The sequence below is a fragment of the Vombatus ursinus genome, unplaced genomic scaffold (assembly GCF_900497805.2).
Source record: "Vombatus ursinus unplaced genomic scaffold, bare-nosed wombat genome assembly UNPS02010548.1, whole genome shotgun sequence".
Classification (NCBI taxonomy): Eukaryota; Metazoa; Chordata; class Mammalia; order Diprotodontia; family Vombatidae; genus Vombatus; species Vombatus ursinus.
In genome coordinates, this window is record NW_020950326.1 from 18,705,588 (window position 1) to 18,725,884 (window position 20,297).

Below are 20,297 nucleotides of genomic sequence, written 5' to 3' on the forward strand. Positions count from 1 at the left end.
CTTTTGAGTTTTAAATTTTTCTCCCCTTCCCTTTCTACCTCCATCCCCAAGACACCACGCAATCTAATATAGGCTATACATATACATATACATATTTTCACATTAGTGATGTTGTAAGTAAGAATTAGAATTAATAGGAGGAACCACTAGAAAGAGGAAACAAAACACAACTGAAGAAAAAAAATAGCAAATAGTATGCTTTGATCTGCATTCAAACTCCATAGTTCTTTCTTTGGATGTGGATAGCATTTTCCATCATGAGGCTTTTGGAGATGTCTTAGATCCTTGTATTGCTGAGAGGGGCTAAGTCTATCAAAGTCAGTCATCACTTAATGTGGCCGTTACTGTGTACAATGTTCTCCTGGCTCTGCTCACTTCACTCAACATCAAACCATACAAGTCTTTCCAGGTTTATCTGAAGTCTGCCTGTTTATCCTTTCTTATAGTGTAATAGTATTCCATTACATTCATATATCACATTCACAATTATGATAACAATCTGTGTCTTTCTCTTCATTCTTCCCCCCCATTTATGCTTTTCTTTCTCCTTTCTCCTTTTCCCTCCTCACTAATGTTTTGCTTTTTACCACAGCCTCCCTCAGCCCCACCTCCCTTCTATTAGCCCCCTACCTTTTCTTTTCCCTTTTCCCTCCTACTGCCTATAGGGCATGTTAGATTTCTATACCTAACTGATTCTATTATTCCCTTCTTAAGCCAAATCTGATGAGTAAGGTTCAAACAATACTCATCTGCCTCCCTTCTTTCCCTCTGCTATAATAGGTTTTTTTGCCTTTTCCTGTGATGTAATTTACCCTTGTCTGCCTCCTACTTTCCTTTTCTCTCAGTACATTTTCTTAGATCAGATTAATTCACTTACTTAGATCCATTTAACTACTTGATTAGATTTTTTTTATCATTACATCAAAGTCAATTTATACCCACCCCCTTTGTATACCCCTTTTACATGGTGTAATAACAATACAGTTCTCAAGAGTTACAAGCAACATCTTCCCCTGTAGGGATGTAAAGAGTTTGTCCTTATTAATAACATGTTGTTACTTTCTGTCCCACTTACCTTTTTATGTCTCTCTTGAGTCTTGTATTTGAAGATCAAATTTTCTGTTGAGCTCTGGTCTTTTTATCAGGAAGGTATGGAAGTCCCCTATTTTGTTGAATATCCATCTCCTCCCCTGACAGATCATGCTCATTTTCACTGGGTAATTGATCCTTGGTTGTAATCCAAGCTCCTTTGCCTTATGGAATATCATATCCCATGCCCTACGGTCTTTTAATGTAGAAGCTGCAAGTTCCTGTGTAATCCTGACTGTGGTTCCATGATACTTAAATTGTTTCTTTCTGGCTGCTTATAGCATTTTCTCTTTGACCTGATAATTTTGGAATTTGGCTACTATATTCCTTGGCATTTTCAATTTGGGATCCCTTTCAGGAGGTGATCTGTGGATTCTTTCTATTTTACCTTCTGGTTCTAGGACCTCAGGGCAGTTTTCCTTTATGATTTCCTGGAAGATACTGTCCAGGCTCTTTTTTCCATTGTGATTTTCAGGTAGACCAATAATTTTTAAATTGTCTCTCCTGGATCGATTTTCCAGGTCAGTTGTTTTACCAATGAGATATTGTTCATTTTCATCTCTTGTTTTCATTCTTTTGTTTTTGTTTGACTGATTCTTGCTCTCTCATAGAGTCATTAGCTTCCATTTGCCTGATTCTAATTTTTAACAAATTGTTTTATTCTATTAGATTTTGTACCTCCTTCCCCATTTGGCCAATTGTATTTTTAGGCACTTGCTTTCTTTGGTGTACTTTTTTCCAGTTGGCCAATTGTATTTTTTAAGGACTTGTTTTCCACAGTTAATTTTTGTCCTTCCTTTTCCAAGCTATTGACTGTCTCCTGCATACCTCTCATTTCTTTTCCCATTTTTTCTTCTACCTCTCCCATTTGACTTTTGTAATCCTTCTTGAGCTCTTCTAAGAAGGTTTTTGGGCTTCAGACTGGTTGATATTCCCTTTTGAAGTTCCAGATGTGGGTTTGTTGACAATGCTGTCCTCTTCAGAATTTCTGCCTTGATCTTCACTCTTCCCATAATAAGAATCTATCATGTTTCTTTTTGCTCATGGTGTTTGCTTATTTACTGGCCTTTAAAGAGGTTGGGCTCTCCTGCTGGGGAGCAGAGGACACTGACCCAAGCTTCTTGTGTTGGGAGCCTAGGGCCTAGTCAATGGTTTTGTGTTCTGGGGCCTCCAATGTTGGCAATTGGAGGCTGTAGAATTCTGGCAGCTTACCTGTTGTTGGGCTGGAAACAGCAATACTGGAACTCTAGGGCTAGGATTGTGTAGTCTGCCCCTGGAAGTTGCCTGCTCTCCTGGGCCTTTCCTTCCTTTTGCTTTCTTCAGCTCTTTTCAGATGAATGCTGTAGGGTGTTTATCCACCTGGGGCCCCTTGGAGCACTGCTTCCCTTAGTTTTGCTGAGGCACGAGGAGAGCAGGATGCTGTAGAATCCTGAGGCACCTGGTGGTTTTCTGAGCTGGCTTCCACCATTCCCCCCACCCTCAATGAGGCACTTGGGGTCCAGATGTTGGTGTTTGCCTGCTCTACCACCTGGGCTTCAGGATCTCCTCCTGTTATGTTGAGGTGGAGCTTTCCACTACATTGCTGGGATGCCTCCTGTTCTGTACTGTTCCCCTTCTCCCGAGGTAAGAGGGGCCTTTCCAGTTAATTCCTCAAACTACCTGGGCTACTGGACTGCTGCACCCCATCTTTCTTCTGGTTCAGCTGTTCCAGGGTTTTTCCTGGGTTGATATTTTCTGGGCTTTCAGGCATTGATAGGGAAGGGCAAGAGAGACTCAGCTTTTACTCTGCCATCTTGGCTCCCAGAAGTGGAAGTGTCTCTCTGGGACTTTGCAAAAATGCTCTGGATATTTTAAAATTATAGAAGTACTAACACAAAACTCAAGCTATCCATCTGTTCAATGTCTAGCTCATGAACATCCCACTTTATTTCTAATAATGTATCATCTCGATGACATCTTTTAAACCATTTCCTGTTTGCTCATAAGCTATGACTGATAATATGCTGCTGACTACTGAAGTTTACTTGATTCCTTGACTTGTGAATGTGACTTTTAGTTTTATTGAGGACTCCAGAAATTTTGATTCTTCAAATAATGTGATGTTTTATGATGCACAGATACATAGAACCTCTGGGAAAATATGTCTACTAAAAAAGGAAGATAGGTTTTTATGTCACAAAGGAGGTTGAGGTCATGAGAAGGATTGAACAATTTCCCAAATGCAATTCATATTTTGATTTATCCCTTATTTGCAACTAAGTTTAGATATTTCCTACTTCCTTGCTCCTAACATTCTACATTTCTTTCCTTCCCTCCTCTACCTGACCTTTCAAATATCTTTCATGAGACAGCCCTGGGATCATTTAAATGACTTGACCCAGCTGCCTTAAAAGAAAATAGGAAATGAAAATACAATCAAGGAGAAAGGAAATTTAAGTCTCATTGGAAAAATGCTGATGTGAGCAAGGGATAAAATACCCATAGACTGGGAGAGAGAAAAGGCAAATAATTCTGGCTCAAAATTACTTTGGGGCTGTGGCAGCTGTAGTGCTGGGAGTCTCCACTTAGAGAAAGGATAGAGTGTGAGGAATCATTTTATACTTCAGAAATACTACAAGTATGTGAGAATTCCCATCAGCCATCATGGGTTTCTTTCTTTAGGCTCTTCCAATACAACCAGTTACATAATTTTATCAAATAACCCTTATTTGTGCCATGTTCTGTGGCTTGCATCAAAAGAGGAATTTGTCTTCATAAAGATTCCTAACACTGGTGATATGATGAATAAATTTGAGATCCTTGTGGTTGTAAGTGAATGAGCTTATGGAGTTGTACTAAAATGCAGGCACAAGGAAACACATGAAATTTTGACAATCAAGAAATTCAAGGACAGTGAAGAAATGATGAATGGGCAGACTTCAGAAAAACCTGGAAAGACTTACGTGAACTGATGCCAAGTGAAGTGAGAAGAAATCAGGAAAGTATCATACACAGTATCAGCAATATTGTATGATCAACTATGAATGACTTAGCTCTTCTCAGCAACACAATGATTCAAGACAAGTACAAAGGACCTGTGATGGAAAATGTTATCCACATCCAGATAAAGAACTGATGGACTCTGAATCCAGATGAAAGCATACTTTTTTCACTTACTTTTTTTTGGTGTTTTTTTCCCCTTTTGATCTGTTTCATTTGCAACTATGACTAATATGGGAATGTGTTTTACATAATTGCATTTATATAACTTATAACAAATGACCTAACATTTTAGGAAGAGGAACGTATTGGGAACTTGCATTCTCTAATGTTTTTGTCAATTGTGTGACTGTGAAAATGAGATCTTCCATAGAAATTATTTTATAAAAATCTCTATACTTCCTTCCTCTTCATATTTTCATCAAGAATACCATTGCTATATCTATAGTTCACTCTCATAAAGATTTATTAAAGATGAGGAAGCAGGCATGTGAGTTATGAGTTACTAAAGTCTTCTTGTTTATCATGTTTTAATTGATACTATTGATGATTTTCCCCCAATCATTTGGTATCTCCTCTTCCAGTTAGCAGGAAAATAAAATTCTTAATGCTTTCAAAATTATGTTTCCTAAAACACAAATTTCTTATGTATGTACTTAGTGTGGTTTAGTGGCTCTTATTGAATTCAGTTTCTTAAATGGTATTTCCACTTCTTTTTTTAAAATTTCCATAATTAGCCATGTTATAAAAAAGAAAAAAAATACAAGAAAAGTAAAGTGAAAAAAATATGGTTTTATCTGTACTCAGACTTCAGTTCTCTTTCTGGAGGCAGATAGCATTTTATATCATGAATCCTTCCAAATTGTCTTAGATCAGTATGACAATCAGAATAGCTGAGTCTTTCACAAGTGATCGTTGTTCAAAATATTCCTCTTACTTTGTACAATGTTCTCCTGGTTCTTCTCACTTCACTTTGGGTCAGTTCACATGAGTCTTCTAGGTTTTTTTCTAAAACAAAATCCTTCATCATTTCTTATAACATAATAGTATTCCATTAAAAACATATACCACTGTTTGTTCATTCATTCCCTGATAGATAGGCATCCTTTCATTTTCCAATTTTTTTGCCACCATAAAAAAGCTGGTATAAATATTTTTGCATATATGTCTTTTTTTTCCTTTTTATTTTACAACTTTGAGATATAGACCTAGTAATGGTATTGCTGAATCAAAGGTTATGAACAGATTTACAGCTCTTTGGGCATAGTTCAAAATTATTTTCCAGAATGGTTGGAGCAGATCACTACTTCACCAACAGTGCATTAGTGTTCCTATTTTCCCACATCCCCTCAAACATTTATCACTTTCCTTTTCTAAGCCAATCTGATAGATATGAGGTGGTACTTCAGGGTAGTTTTGGTTTTCATTTCTCTAATCAATAGTGATTTAGAGCTTTTTTCATATAACTATAGACAGCTTGATTTCTCCTTCTGAAAGCTGACTGTTCATATTATTTGACTATTTATTAATCCAGAATGCTTCTTACTTTTATAAATTTGACTCAGTTCTTTATATATTTGAGAAATGATGTCTTTATCACAGAAATTTGCTGCAGATTTCCTCCCAATTTCCTACTTTCCTCTTATTCTTAGCTATATTGGTTTTGCTTGTGCAAAATCTTTTTCTCATTTAATGTAATGAAAATTGTCCACTTTACTTCTCATAATACTTTCTATCCCTTGTTTGGTCATAAATTTTACTTTCCTCTTCCATAGATGTGATAGGTAAATTTTTCCATACTCTCAAAGCTTGCTTGTAATATCACCCTTTATGTCTAAATTCTGTACCCATTTTGACCTTATATTGGTATATAGTATGAGATGTTGGTCTATACTCAGTTTATGGCAAACTGCTTTCTAGTTTCCCCAGCAGTTATTGTCAAATACTGAGTTCTTGCCCCTAAAACTGGAATCTTTGGATTTATCAAACACTAAATTACTATACTGATTTACTAGTGTGTACCGTTTACCTAATCTGTTTCACTAATCCTTCACTCTCTTTCTTAGCCAATAACAGATTGTTTTGATGATTGCCCCCTTGTAATATAATTTAGAAACCTAGTGCAGATGCTCCCCTCAGATTCTCACTCAGCAGTCCTGGAGCCCTGGTTCCACACCTTGATGGCTGCCTTGATGCATTTTGATTTACAGGAAATTTATTCCCTACACTGTGCAGTCATTTGGTTCCAGTTTTCTTCTGCTTCCTCTGCTGCCATGGCAACCACCCTGCCTCTCTCCAAGGCAGAGTATTTAAAACATTATCTGTCTGGGTCAAGGCAGCCATGGATGCCCATTCTGTGGCAAGTCATAAGTGAATCAATAGAAGCTGAGTGTTGCAAGAGACAAAAAGGGTATGGACTGTGGATAATGATGTGACATGGGCAACTATTTCTCCCAAGTCAGAAAAAGAAGAGGAAGATGAGGATGAGGAAGATTTGATTGAAGTGACTAAATTAATTGATGAATGCCCAGAAGAATGGAAGTGGATGGAAGCAATCTGGGCCAATAACAATTAGAAGCTCTTCAAGGAAAATAAATAAGACCCTCACTCAGGAGGGTTTGTCACAATTCCTAAGACTCCTCACCTCTCAGGAGGGCCTATCAAGAATCTTCAGACGTCACACCACCCAGGACAGTTGGTCAAGACCACTGAACATTTTACTACCCATAAGAACTTGTTATGACTCCCCCTTATCTGCAGATAAAGCCTGGCATGACTCCACAGATTCCTCACCATCAAGGAAGGCCCATCAGGACTCCTGTCTGCTTAAGTGACCTTTCATGACTTTGCTGACTCCACACCTCCCAGGAGGGCCTGTGTTGACTCTTTAGACTCATCATCACCCAGGAAGGTCCATCCTAATTCCCCAAATTTAGCTCCTGAGGTCTTCAGTCACTGTCTAGTAAAGTTCCTGCTAAGCCCTCTCTTTGACTGAAGGAGAAGAGCAATAAACATGGAGATAAATCATCTCAGCCTAAAAATCAATCACTATCCTCTCCTGAGCCAAAGAAACAGCTATGTGACTCCAAAAGTTCTTCTAGTCATGGGAAGTTCCAGACAAACCATTCAACCAAAAAATAGTAGAGGCATGATAACGATTAGGAAGAGCAATCATCAGGCCTCTGATTCAGACCTATGAATTCCATGGAACAAGCAGAAAGGACACCTCTCCCCACCAAGAAGAAAGCAGAGAACCAGTTCTTATGATTCATATCACTTTCCATCCTGAAAGAGTTATTCTTCTGGAACAAGACCACACAGATATTTTCTCTGGCCGAAACTGGGTTGGTGTCTGATATAAGGAGAGAACAGCAGGAGCTCATGAAGCAGGACCAAGAAACCAAACATTTGGAAGCTGAATTTCAAAATGCTGAAACCATTTTTCAAGAAAAGCCTGACCATAAGAGGGACCTAAAACTAGAAGGATGAAAAAAAAAGAGGAAGTAAAGAAAAATGAACTGTATGCTCAGTGAGGAAAGGGCCATGTCCAGAGCCAGTAGAAACAACAGAAAGTGGAGAATGTAGTGAAAGAGATTCAGAAGCCGTTGGCCTGTTATAACAATTATAAGGACCTAGATTAGATTCTCTGAGAGTCAGAGAAAGAGGGTGATTTTATGGACAACTTCATTGAGAAGACTAAGTCCAAGAAAAATAAGGATAAAAAAGAAAAGCCTCACTACAATGGCCCTGCACATCCCCTCAACAGATTCAGTATCTGGCCACTTGACTATCACGAGGATGGCATGGACAGGTCCAATGGCTTTGAGGAGAAATATTTTGCCAGACATGCCAGAAAGAAAACTATTAACAGACTTTCCTGTAAATGGATTGTTGAGAGTATGTACCTCCTATAACTCAATAATAGCTGTAGGTTCTGATGGTGGGCATGAGACAGATAAGAGAGGTAAGCAAGGCCAGAGCTAACATTTTATTCAGACCAGTCACTCATAATTGCCACCAATGATCCTGGAAGAGGGCTTAGGCTTTTATATCTAGTCAAGGGGTACTGTGATTCAGGGAAATGTCCATATTCTTTAGTCATTCACACTGCTTTTCCTGTCTTTTAAGTGACATACGAACCTCTGAGGGTCATACAGTTACCCCAGAGTTCATTCTTGATTGGGCTTTTTCTTTTTTTCTAACAAATATGTGTGTGTGTGTGTGTGTGTGTGTGTGTGTGTGTGTACCATTTTCTTTCTGTTTTCTTGAGGATTCTAAAACAGCTGGTTCTCCTTTTTTTTTTTTTAGTGAGGCGATTGGGGTTAAGTGACTTGCCCAGGGTCAAACAGCTAGTAAGTGTCATGTGTCTGAGACTGGATTTGAACTCATGTCCTCCTGACTTCAAGGCCAGAGCTCTATACACTGCACCACCTAGGTGCTCTGCAGCTGGTTCTTCTAATGGTCCAAGGGTGAGAGTAGGTATTTCATATATCTAGAAAATGGAAGGAATTTTCCCCAAGTTAAGTGAGGGGTAGAAGGAAATCAGAAACAAAAATCAGCTTAAATGGTTTCAGTGACTGCTCACTTCTCATGCTCCTGGAGAATGACCCTCTGGCCATTGCTTAGACATTTGAAGCAAAATTTATTTTGAATCAATTCCTCCATTTGTGAAAATAAGGGACTCTTATTCTTTCACTTGAAATATACTAGAAGGGGAGGCAGCTAGGTGGTACAGTGGATAGAGCACGGGCCCTGGATTCAGGAGCACCTGAGTTCAAATCTGGCCTCAGACACATAATATTTGCTAGCTGTGTGGCTGTGAGCAAAGTCACTTAACCCCCATTGCCCAACCAAAGAAAAAAAAAAGAAATATACTAGATGGAATCACTCCCAAGCTAGGGGTCATGCCCACCTCCTCTTAACTCTGGCCAAGAATTGTCAAAGAGAAGCCTAAGTTCAGAGCTGATAGTTAAGAAGGGGAGACTGGTTGATTCTTGCTTGGGGAACATTCTGGAAAAGGGAATGAATTATCCAGAGCATAATGTTTTTTTTTTAATCCTTAGAATTTTTGTCTCTAGGGTATTTATGAAAATACACAGATAACATTTTTGAGGGGAAAAAAAGAAGGAAATCAGGTACTCCTAGATTGCCTTCTTCACATTTTTTAATTGATTCCCTTGATATTCTTGACCTTTTGTTTTTCCAGAAGAATTTTATTATTAGTATTTCTACTTGTAATATAACACATCAAGGATGAATATATTAGAGGCCAAATGGGTTGCTTTCATTGTTTTTACTAATGAAAATGTGTCATCAAAATTTGTTTAGTCTGTTTTCCTATTTCTCATTTAATCTATAAATCTAGATTAGGTTTCTCTTATGTCATTCTTTCTGCAGACTTATTTTCCTTTTCACTAATTTTTGATGTTTTATCATGTCCTCATCTATCATGATGGGTAAATGATTTGAAATTTCACATTGGGTTTGTCCTTGGTTGCTGCACCTCTCTATTTGCCTTGGAGTTGTATTCTGAGGGTCTTTTTAGGCTTTATGGCCTCTTTCTGGGTATTAGTTGACATTCACTAAAATTCAGTAAAAAATTATGGTAGTCCAAGTTGATATCACTTTCCATTTCTTGTCATCAATACTTTCTTTACATGGGTCAAGTTGGAGGTATCTTAATTTCTCATAACTTATTCTATCTTTTTGTCACCTAAACTTGCATGGGCCCATATTGCCTAAAATTGATACAATCTTTGTCCCCAACCATGTGGTTGGGTGTAGCCTTCTTTAATTATCTGTGCTTCTGTAAAGGCTGTGTCTTTAAAACTGGTGAAATTGAGATAGATTGTCCTTTTCTGCCATTCTTTCTAGCTTAGGTTCTTTTTTGCTTGCTCCTTCCTGCTGCATCCATAGGGTGAATATCACTCTTCAGCTTAGGTCTCATGAACTGAACTGGTGAGAGGAGAAGACTTGGTTCCTCTGATCTTATTCTTTTTTTACCCCAGCTCCCAGAAATGGGTCTGTGGATGTTTGTGTCTATTCTATGTCATCTATCCTTCTCAGTTTCAGGCATCAGACATGATCCCCACTGAAGCTGAAAGCTCAAGCCAAGCCAGGATTCCAAGCAGGATGGTACACCCAGTCAGCCCAGGGAAGACAGAAGAAGCCAAGGAGGGTATTTGGCTTGGAACCATGACTGTGATCTAGAGGAACTGAGCTAAACTGTGAACCTAATCCCCTTCTCTTCCTCAGAGCATGAGGTGGTACTGTACAAGAGGTAAGGGAATTATGTCTCCCATATGTTAGGGAAGAGAATTTATATATTGGTGATTATATCTTTTAAAGTAAATATTCATTTATGAAAGCTCCAAGTGTTTTTTTTTCTTATTCTTCACAGAATATTTTTACTTTTTCATCTGTGTTAGGTACATACACTATAATTGTGTCCATGGTGGTCTTTTTATTTACGCAAATTATGAATGCTGTAAGTCAAAATCATCAAGATGACAGTACCATTTATTTTTTCTTATTGCCTTTAGCCACAAATGATACCAATTCTGTTAACTACTTCACCTGACTTCCTAAGGAAAAACTATGTCTATCCTATCATTTACTCACAAATTCTATATGCCTTCTGGTCTTATTCATAGTTAGAATGTCAGTATTAATATGGTTCAGACCCTTTAGTAACATATCAGCTCAGTCATCATTGGAACAGGAGCTCCTATTTAGAGTACCAACAGCTAAATTAGTTCTTATAGACAGTCTAAAGACTTTGTGATTTTAGTATGCTTTAAGCTTTTACCTGCTACTCTGTCACCATCATTATGGAAGCCTAAGCCAGTTGCCCAAAACTGAAGTTAATCTGTTTCTCTTAGTTTCATGGGTTGCTATGATCAAAGAATATATTACCTAGTAGACAACTTATTCATCTTGAGCACTCCATGACAAATTGGGTTAATCCTCAGCAGGCTTGAAACCTTCTCTGTTTCATAATAGTATACAATATTTATTCAAAAATATATCACCTTATTTAAAATGATCTTGAACAAATAAATTCAAAATCCTCTATAATAAAATTAAAACCAAAAACTCACTGCATATGATTTACTCAAACATGCTTCAATCCATATTTAGTGTATCTTTTCTTTGAGACCTGTGGTTTTATCATTGTAGTGTATCCCCAGAGAGGAATTTATTCTACCAATGCAGGAGGTACATTTTCTTCAACTGATAGTCTCAGAGTGTTTGTTGGAAAAATGATGGATTCAAGTGACTTGCTTAATACCACAGAACCTGTGTCAGAGATAGGATTTAAACCTAGTTCTTCCTAACTCTAAGGCTAAGTCTCTATCCATTATATTTCATGATATTTTGATATTTAATTGTATCATAATCCCTAGTAAGATCCCAATCCAGTGTCTCATCATGCAAAAAAATTACCCTGGATTTTTCATGAATATGTCAATGGAATATAAGATGTATATTTTTAACTAGGTATTGATCTTATCAACCTGGTAAGGTTTTAAATATGAATTAAGTTATCAGAAGCCATACTGTATGTGGAGCTTCAAATTAGCCACCTAGCTAAATTTAGAGACATCCATCATCAGAGGATTGACTAACGAGTCATGGTTTGGAGCGGGAGTAAGGGTGACCACATCCAAGTAACACTATCTATTAAGTCACAAAAAAAGTTGCATTCTTTGTCTTAAGGGTAGTATCCACACTGATGTAAATAATAGATCTTTCAAGTACCAAGTAATTATACAATACAGAAAAAAATACTTTCTTCATGTGTAGGTGGAACTATTTTAAGACATTAGAACAATCAGAAAATTAAGAGCAATTGAATAATTTAATAAAGTAACCACTCCAGCCAGGTGTGGGCACTAGGCTTACAGTGGGAAATGAAGGATTTAATTGTTGGTGTTATATATTCAGCAAGAGATGCATAAGTGTTTCTTGGGCCTTGCTAATGGCCCAAATATCATTAATAATTCACTAACCCCATTTGTAGGAGACTGCTTATATGGTGCCAAAGCTAGAAGATGATACAAAATGACTAAAACAGCAGTAAAGGGGATGGGGAAGAAAATCCTAGAACATAACTATAATCTTGAGTACTATTTTAAAAACCTCCAGAAATCAATTTTAAATGAGGCACATATCTGCCTCACAAATGAACCAGTGGTTTCTTCAGTAATAACTAAGGAAAGGAGAGGATAATTTGTGTGTGGCAGTGGGGATAGGAGATGAGGAGGGATTTTTTAATACTATCCTTTGATTAAAGTTTTGGAGGATTTTTAATATATTAAGGACAGCAGTTTTGAAGTGTCACTTATTGGGTATATCCATTCCCTGAAGTAGCTTTCTCCAGGCTTTAAGGAGATAGTATACAGAGATAGAAGTGTTTCTGTGAAATCCTGCAAACATAATGATGGCAGGGCCCCTGGGACCAAAGAGCAGTTTGTGAGAAGACAGGAAGAGGTGGAATGAAAACTGTTTCCACTTTCACCTTGAATCAAATTAAATCAAATCAACAAATTCTTATTAAGCATCTAGTATGGATAAGGCAATGTACTAGATTCCTGGAGAATATAAAGAAATATAAGATATGATTTCTACCTTTAATGAGGTCACAGTCTGCTGGGAAAACCAGATAAAACATGCAAAAAATACATGATCTGTTAGCACTATTTAAATGTGATAATGCTTTTAGTTTATGCAATTACAAAGGAATACATCAGTGGCAGAATGATACAATACATAGACAGCAAGCTTTGGAGTCAGAATATCTGTGTTCAAGTCTCATGTAGGATTGTAGTGGCATTTTCAAATGATACATTCTGGCTGTGTGAACCTAGATAAGTCATTAATCTCTCAGTATTTCTGGTAACTTTCTGAGACTGTAAGTTGCATAATCTTCTGTGCTAGTAGGAGTTTCTTTATTGAGAATTCTGTATACCAATGAAATCACAGGTCTATTGAAGATGAATGAGAGGGATAAAAGCAATTAAAATATTGGCAGTTAAAATCTAATATGTAAATAACAATAAAAGAAGTGTCAGATGGTGATATATAAATACCACATGGTTGAGTGTTAGCATGAATCACTCTGGAAACTCAGATAAAGAAAAGAACATTTCAGGTCATGGGGGAAACAGCATGCAAGTGATAAGATCTGAATTGGTCCTTGAAGAATAGGTTGGATTTAGACCAGTACAGAATAGAGAACAGATATTCTAAATTCCACTCTTAAAAATACTCATTATTCCCCCTGTGACTCTGTTGCTCATTGTAGGTTTTCAGATAGGTAAAATAAAATCCAGATGCATTTTAAGTTAGCAGAAAAATATTGAGTATAAAATTAAAGGAGGAAGAATATCAAGATTTGTTTTGTTTTTAGTGGGGGCAGTTTGTTTAGAATAAAATACTCATATAATGGAATAGAAAGAAATATAGGTGGAAAAAAGATGTTAGGGACAATTTATAAAGGACCTTGAATGCCAGCTAAGGAGTTTTGTGCTTATCCTTTAGGTAATGAGAAATAATTGAAGATTTGTCTTTTTTATTACAGGAGTGACATAATCCAAGCATTATGTAAACAAAATTTCTGTCATAATGATGTGCAAGATGGATTTTATGGCATAGATATGGAAACAGGGAGATTATGAAAATAGTTTAGGCAATGTTAAAAAAAGTCTGAATGGGGATCTACTTTATACCCTGTTACTTTGATAAAATTATTAATTAGTTCAATTAACTTTTAGTTGTCTTTATGATTTTTCCAAGTATATCTTATCATCTGCAAAAAGAGGTAATTTTTACTACCTCATTCTTTATTCTGATTTCTTCTATTTATTTTTCTTCTCTTCTTGCCATTCCTAGGATTTACAAAACAATATTGAATAATATTGATAATAGTAGGCATCCTTGTTTCACACCTGATCTTACTGGTAAGGCCTCTAGTTTATCCACATTACAAATAATGCTTGCTGACGGTTTTAGGTGTTTCTTAACAATTTAAGGAAAATTCCACATATGCCTATACTTTCAAGTGTTTTTTTTTTAATAGAAATTAGTGGTGTACTTTATCAAATGCTTTTTCTGCATCTATTGATATTATCATATTATTTATGTTACTTTTATTATTGATATAATCAGTTATGTTAATAGTTTTCCTTATGTTAAACTTTTCTTACATTCCTGGTGTGAATCCTGGTTGATCATTTGTAATATATTGTTGTAATCTTTTAACTAGTATTTTATTTAGGATTTTTGCATCCATTATCATTAATGAAATTGGTCTAGGATTTTCTTTCTCTGTTTTTACTTTTCCTGATTTAGGTATCAGTATCATATGTGTTTTTTTAAAGGAGTTTGGTAGGATCCCTTCTTTGTCTATTGTTCCAAACAGTTTATTTGATATTAGAATTAGTTGGTCTTTAAATGTTTGATAGAATTCACTTGTAAATTAATCTGGTCTTAGTACTTTTTTCTTAGGAAGCTGATTTATTGCCTGTGTAATTTCTTTTTTTTTCTAAAACAGGGCTATTTAGATATTTTATTTCCTCTTCTGCTATTCTAGGTTGTTTCTATTTTTGTAAACAATCTTCCATTTCACTTAAGTTGTTAACTTTATTAACATATAATTGGGTAAAATAACTCCTTTTAATTGCTTTGATTTCATCTTCTTTAATGGTATATTCACCTTTTTCATTTTTGATGCTAATAATTTGGTTTTCTCTCATTTTTTAAAATCATGTTAACCAATTGCTTATCCATTTTATTGTTATTGTTCATAATACCAACTACTAGTTTTATTTACTAATTCAATGGTTTTCTTACATTTAATTTTATTAATTTCACCATTATTATTTATGATTTCCAATTTAGTGTTTAATTGAGGATTTTTGATTTGTCCTTGTTTTTAAATTGCATACCCAATTCATTGGCCTGCTCTTCCTCTTTTTTATTGACTTAAGCACTTAGAGATATAAATTTTCTTCTGGTTATTGCTTTTGCTGTTTCCCATAGGTTTTGATATGTTATTTAATTATTGTCATTTTCTTTAATGAAATTACTGATTGTTTCTATTATTTGTACTTAAATTCATGCATTCTTTAAGATTTGGTTGTTTGGTCTCCATTTAGTTTTTTCCCTCCTACATTTCCATGGTCCCTTATTAAATAGAATTTTTATTGCATTGTGGTCTGTAAAGGAAGGATTTAATATTTCTGCTTTTCTGCTTTTACCTATGACATTTTTGTGCCCTAATACATTGTCAGTCTTTGTAAAAGTACCATGTACCACTAAGAAAAAGGTGTATTCATTTCTGTTTTCATTCAATTCTCACCAGATATTTATCATATCTACCTTATCTAAAGTTCTATTCATTTACATAACTTCTTTCTTATATAGTTTTTGGTTAGATTTATCTAGTTCTAAGAGGGGAAGATTAAAGTCCTCCTCTATTATAGTATTACTATCTATTTCCACCTGTAATTTATTTAACTTTTCTTTTAAAACTTTAAAGCCAGAGGCAGAACTCAGATGGAATAGTGAAACCAGAAACTCACCTAAGCCCCAAACCCCTTCAAATGACTTTAAAAAGTGACTCTAAACAAATTATAGAGTGGCAGAACCCACAAAGAGACAGAGTGAGATTTCTAGCCCAAAACAACCTGGAAGGTCAACAAGAAGGATATGTTGCACGGGGCTGACAGAGGAGCACAGTCTAGCACAGGCCACACCAGCACAGATCCAGCCCCAGTGAACCAGAGAAGGCCTCAGGAGACTGAATCAGTGGCAGCAGTGGTGGTTTCCAGATTTCTAAGCCCAAAGACACCAGAGACAACTTAGAAGGTCAGCAGAAAGGATCTGTGTAACTGGGTGAGAGAGAAGCCAAAACAGCTTTGGCCCAGGCAAATCAAGAGCAGGCTATGGGAGTGATTGAATTGGTGGTGGCAGCCACTGCTCCTGGAGCTATCGACCCACACATGGAATGTTTGAAAGTCACCTATTTTGATTTCTTGGAGCCAAGATGGAAGAGCAAGTAGTAAGTCACACTCACTCTCTCTCACTGACCTTGAAAAACTCAGAAAATATTGCCCCAGGAAAAATTCTGGAACAGTGGAGCCAGAAGAAACTCAAGGTACAGCAGTCTTTTACCTCAGGAGGCTAGAGAGATTAATGGGAAATGTCCCTCTTGCTGTGGCAGAAGGGGACCAGTACAGGACAAAAGGCTTCCCTGCAGGCCAGTGGCAAGCCCCACTCCAGGAAACCAGTGGGAGATCCTGAGCCACAAGGTGGTGGCACAGGCAAGCACCAACACCAGGCATACAACAGCCACCACCACCAGCTCCAGCTCAGCACCAGATAACCTACCAGATACTTACAGCCTCCAGCTGCCAATATCTGAGGACCCAGCACACAAAACCAGTAACCAAGCCTCTGGCCCCCAGCACAAGAAGCCTGGGACAGTGCCTCCTGTCACATAAAGGAGTCCTATAGAATCCAATTTACCCAATTATATGTTAATAAAGTTAACAACTTAAGTGAAATGGAAGATTGTTTACAAAAATAGAAACAACCTAGAATAGCAGAAGAGGAAATAAAATATCTAAATAGCCCTGTTTTAGAAAAAAAAAGAAATTACACAGGCAATAAATCAGCTTCCTAAGAAAAAAGTACTAAGACCAGATTAATTTACAAGTGAATTCTATCAAACATTTAAAGACCAACTAATTCTAATATCAAATAAACTGTTTGGAACAATAGACAAAGAAGGGATCCTACCAAACTCCTTTAAAGTGTCCTATGCCACATAAGCAGAGATCAACTTTAAAATCCAGGAAAAAAGGCAAACATGAGCAAGAAGCAACAAAGAAAATCAATGATTATAGAGAAGTATCTTGGTGACAGGGAAGATAGAAGCACAAATTCAGGAGAGGACAATATTGCCAATATATCCTCCAAAACCTCAAGGGGGAATATGAACTGGTCTCAGGCCCAAAAATCCTTCTGGGAAGAGGTTAAGAAGGATTTTGAAAGTGAAATAAGAGAGGTAGAAGAAAAATTGTACAATTCCTTTAAAAATACAACTGAAAAAATGGGAAAAAAGTACACAAAAAAAACCAACTCCTTAAAAAGTAGAATTGGTCAAATGGAAAAGGAAATACAAAAGCTAACTGAATAAAACAATTTTCACCCCATTCACATTCAAAGTTATAATTACTATTTGTGTATTTCCCTCCATCCTAGTTTTCCTCATTATTTTCTTTCTCAGCCTCTCTTTTTACGGAATCCCTCCTCTAATTTGCTTCTAACCACTCCCTCACTAATCGATACCCTTTCAAAGAATCTTATTCTGTCCCCTAACCCTCTCATTCCTTATTTTACCCACTCCTCTAAGGGTCCCTCCCTTTTCCTCTCCCCCTACCCTCCTAAATCTTAATCTATACACCCTTCTAACTCCCCATCCTGTTCCCTCACCTTCTCATTCATTTATAAATTTAGAAGACTTTTATACCCTTCAAGCTGTATATTTTGTCCATTCTTTAACAACAGATCTGATGAGAGTAGGGTTCCAACTCTACCAGCTCTCCACTCCCATATGTTTCCTCTGTATTAGTAATTCCTTTTGCACCTCATTTGTATAATTGCTCTTTTTACCTTTTCCTACACAATTTTGCTTTTTAGAATCACCCCATCATATTCAGCTCATCCCCAACCTTTCTTTCAAACTACCCAAGTACTAATAACAGTCTTAAGAATACTGATAACATTTCTGCATATGAAAAGTAAACAGTTTGAACTTATTGAATTTTTAATTGGTCTTTGTAATTGGCCTTTAATGTTTACCTTATATTTCTCCTGGACTTTATATATCAAATTTTTCATTAAGCTCTGATCTTTTTGCATCAAAAACCTGAAAGTCTGTCAATTCATTGAATATTCCTTTTTTTTTTTTTTTGCATTCAGGATTGTACTTAACTTTGCTGGGTAAGTTATTTTTAGCCACAAGCCCAGTTCTTTTGTTCTTACAATATAGTATCCCAAGACCTGCAGTTTTTCAGTGTAGAGGCTGCTAGGTCTTGTGTAATTCTTATTGTGGCTCCACAGTCTTTGGATTGTTTGTTGTTGTTGTTGTTGTTGTTGCTCATATTTTCTCTTTAACCTGTGGGTTTTGAAACTTGTCTATGATATACCTGTAGGTTTTCATCTTGGGATCTCTTCCAGGTGGTGATCAGTGGATATTTTCTATTTCTACTTTTCCCTCTTGTTTTAAAACTTCAGGGCAGTTTTCCTTAATTATTTCTTATAATAATGCATCAAGATTCTTTTATTGGTCATAGCTTTCACATAGTCCAATAATTCTTATATTTTCTCTTCTTGATCTGTTCTCCAGATCAGTTGTTTTTCTTATGAGATGTTTCAAATTCTCTTCTACATTTTCACTCTTTTGATTTTGTTTTATTATTTCTTGGTATCTTATAATGTCATTCATTTCCTCTTGCCCAATTCTAGTTTTCAAGAAATTGTTTTCTTCCTTAAGATTCTGGATCTCTTTTTCTAGTTGGTTGACTTACTTTTCATAATTTTCTTGGTTTTCTTTGATTATTCTTATTTTTCTAATTTTTTTCTCAATCTTATTTGATTTTTAAAGTTCTTCTAAGAATTCTTTTGGGACACATGACCATTTGAGGTTGCTCTTTAGGGTAAGATATGCTTTTTTTTGCTTCAGTATCCTCCTCTGAATATGAAACTTGTCTTCTCTATCTATTCCCATAGTAGCTGTCTATGGTTGTGTCCTTTCTCATTTGTTTACTCATTTTTATTTTTGTTTTTATTTTGTTTTTGTTTTATTTTTAGCACCTTGTTATTATAATCACCTCTAGTCCCAGGTGTGAGGATGGGGCTTCTGGCTTCAGGTCCTTTTTACTGTTATTTTCTGAGCTTTGTCCAGGGCCCAACCCTGGCACTCCTCTCCCTATCCAAGCTACAGCTAGGACCCCCAGCCACACTATGCTGGAAATGCTCTTGCTCCCTGAGAACATTCCGGTGGCTATAATCTTTAGTTCTCCCCTCTGGCCTGGAACCTAAACCAGGAACTCAGCTCTATTGTAAGTACCCACAGTCAGCAACATCCCCAACCCACTCCTTCTGCACTCAGAGGGCATGTCCTAGTTCCTCCTCACCTTCAGCCACAGCCCAGGACTGTGTCTCAGTAGCACAGATGGGCCTGGCATCCCTCAGCAGCAGACAGCCTTCAATCTTCCCCTCTTCAGATGTCTGACCCCCAACACTGTCTGTGAGGTGAGAATTCCTGTGGCTGAGGCTGAGACTACCTTCCAACCCTGGTTCTCCTAGGGTTTGCTGTTTATTGTTTCAGCAGAGATAGCCTGGAGGTATTTGCACTTCACTCAGGCTGAACCTCAAACCTCTGCCCCTGGGATCTTTCCTTGAATTTTCTCCAGTTGTCCCAGGAGGACCACTGCTCTGCCTCAAAGTTTGTTTATTTTTGCCACTCTATATTTACCCTGAGGTGTGATTTTGTCTTGTTTGTGGAGGAAAAATCTGGACAGCTTGGAATTTTCTGACCTACTCTGCCATCTTCCATTTGCTGTTGTTTTAAATGGAATTGCTCTTTTGTCTCTTTTACGCTGGACTTTGTTGGTAATATCTAGAAATGCTGATGATTTATGTAGAGTTATTTTATATCCTGAAATTTTGCTAAAGCTGTTAATTATTTCAACCAGTTTTTTTAGTTACTTCTCTAAGTATGCCATCATATTGCCTGGAAAAGGGATAGTTCTATTTCTTTCTATTCCTGTACATTCTAATCTTTTACTTCCTTTTTTTCTTTTTTTTTTTTTACTACTATAAGTAGCATTTCTAGTACATCATTGAATAACAGTGGATGAAGGAGGCAAACAAAGAAGAGCTTTTACAGTGGAGGGGAAGATATGGGCTGCAGAAAATCTTGAGCCTTTCTCTCATTGAATTGGCTTGAAGAAGAAATATCATACACACTCAGTTGGGTATCGAAATCTATCACACCCTACTAGGTACTGCTTTGCCTGCTCCCCCCATAAATTTTGGTATGTTGTCTCTCTGTTGTCATTATCTTTAATGAATTATGGATTGTTTCTATGATTTGATGTTTGACTCATTCATTAAGATTAGATAATTTAGTTCTCAAATAATTTTTACCCTATTCA

General features: G+C 36.7%; 1 pseudogene; it reads left to right on the plus strand.

Moving 5' to 3' along the window:
* LOC114037749 overlaps window positions 1–19,372 on the plus strand; it is a 130,724-nt pseudogene extending 111,352 nt beyond the window's left edge.
* Window positions 19,373–20,297: the final 925 nt, after the last annotated feature.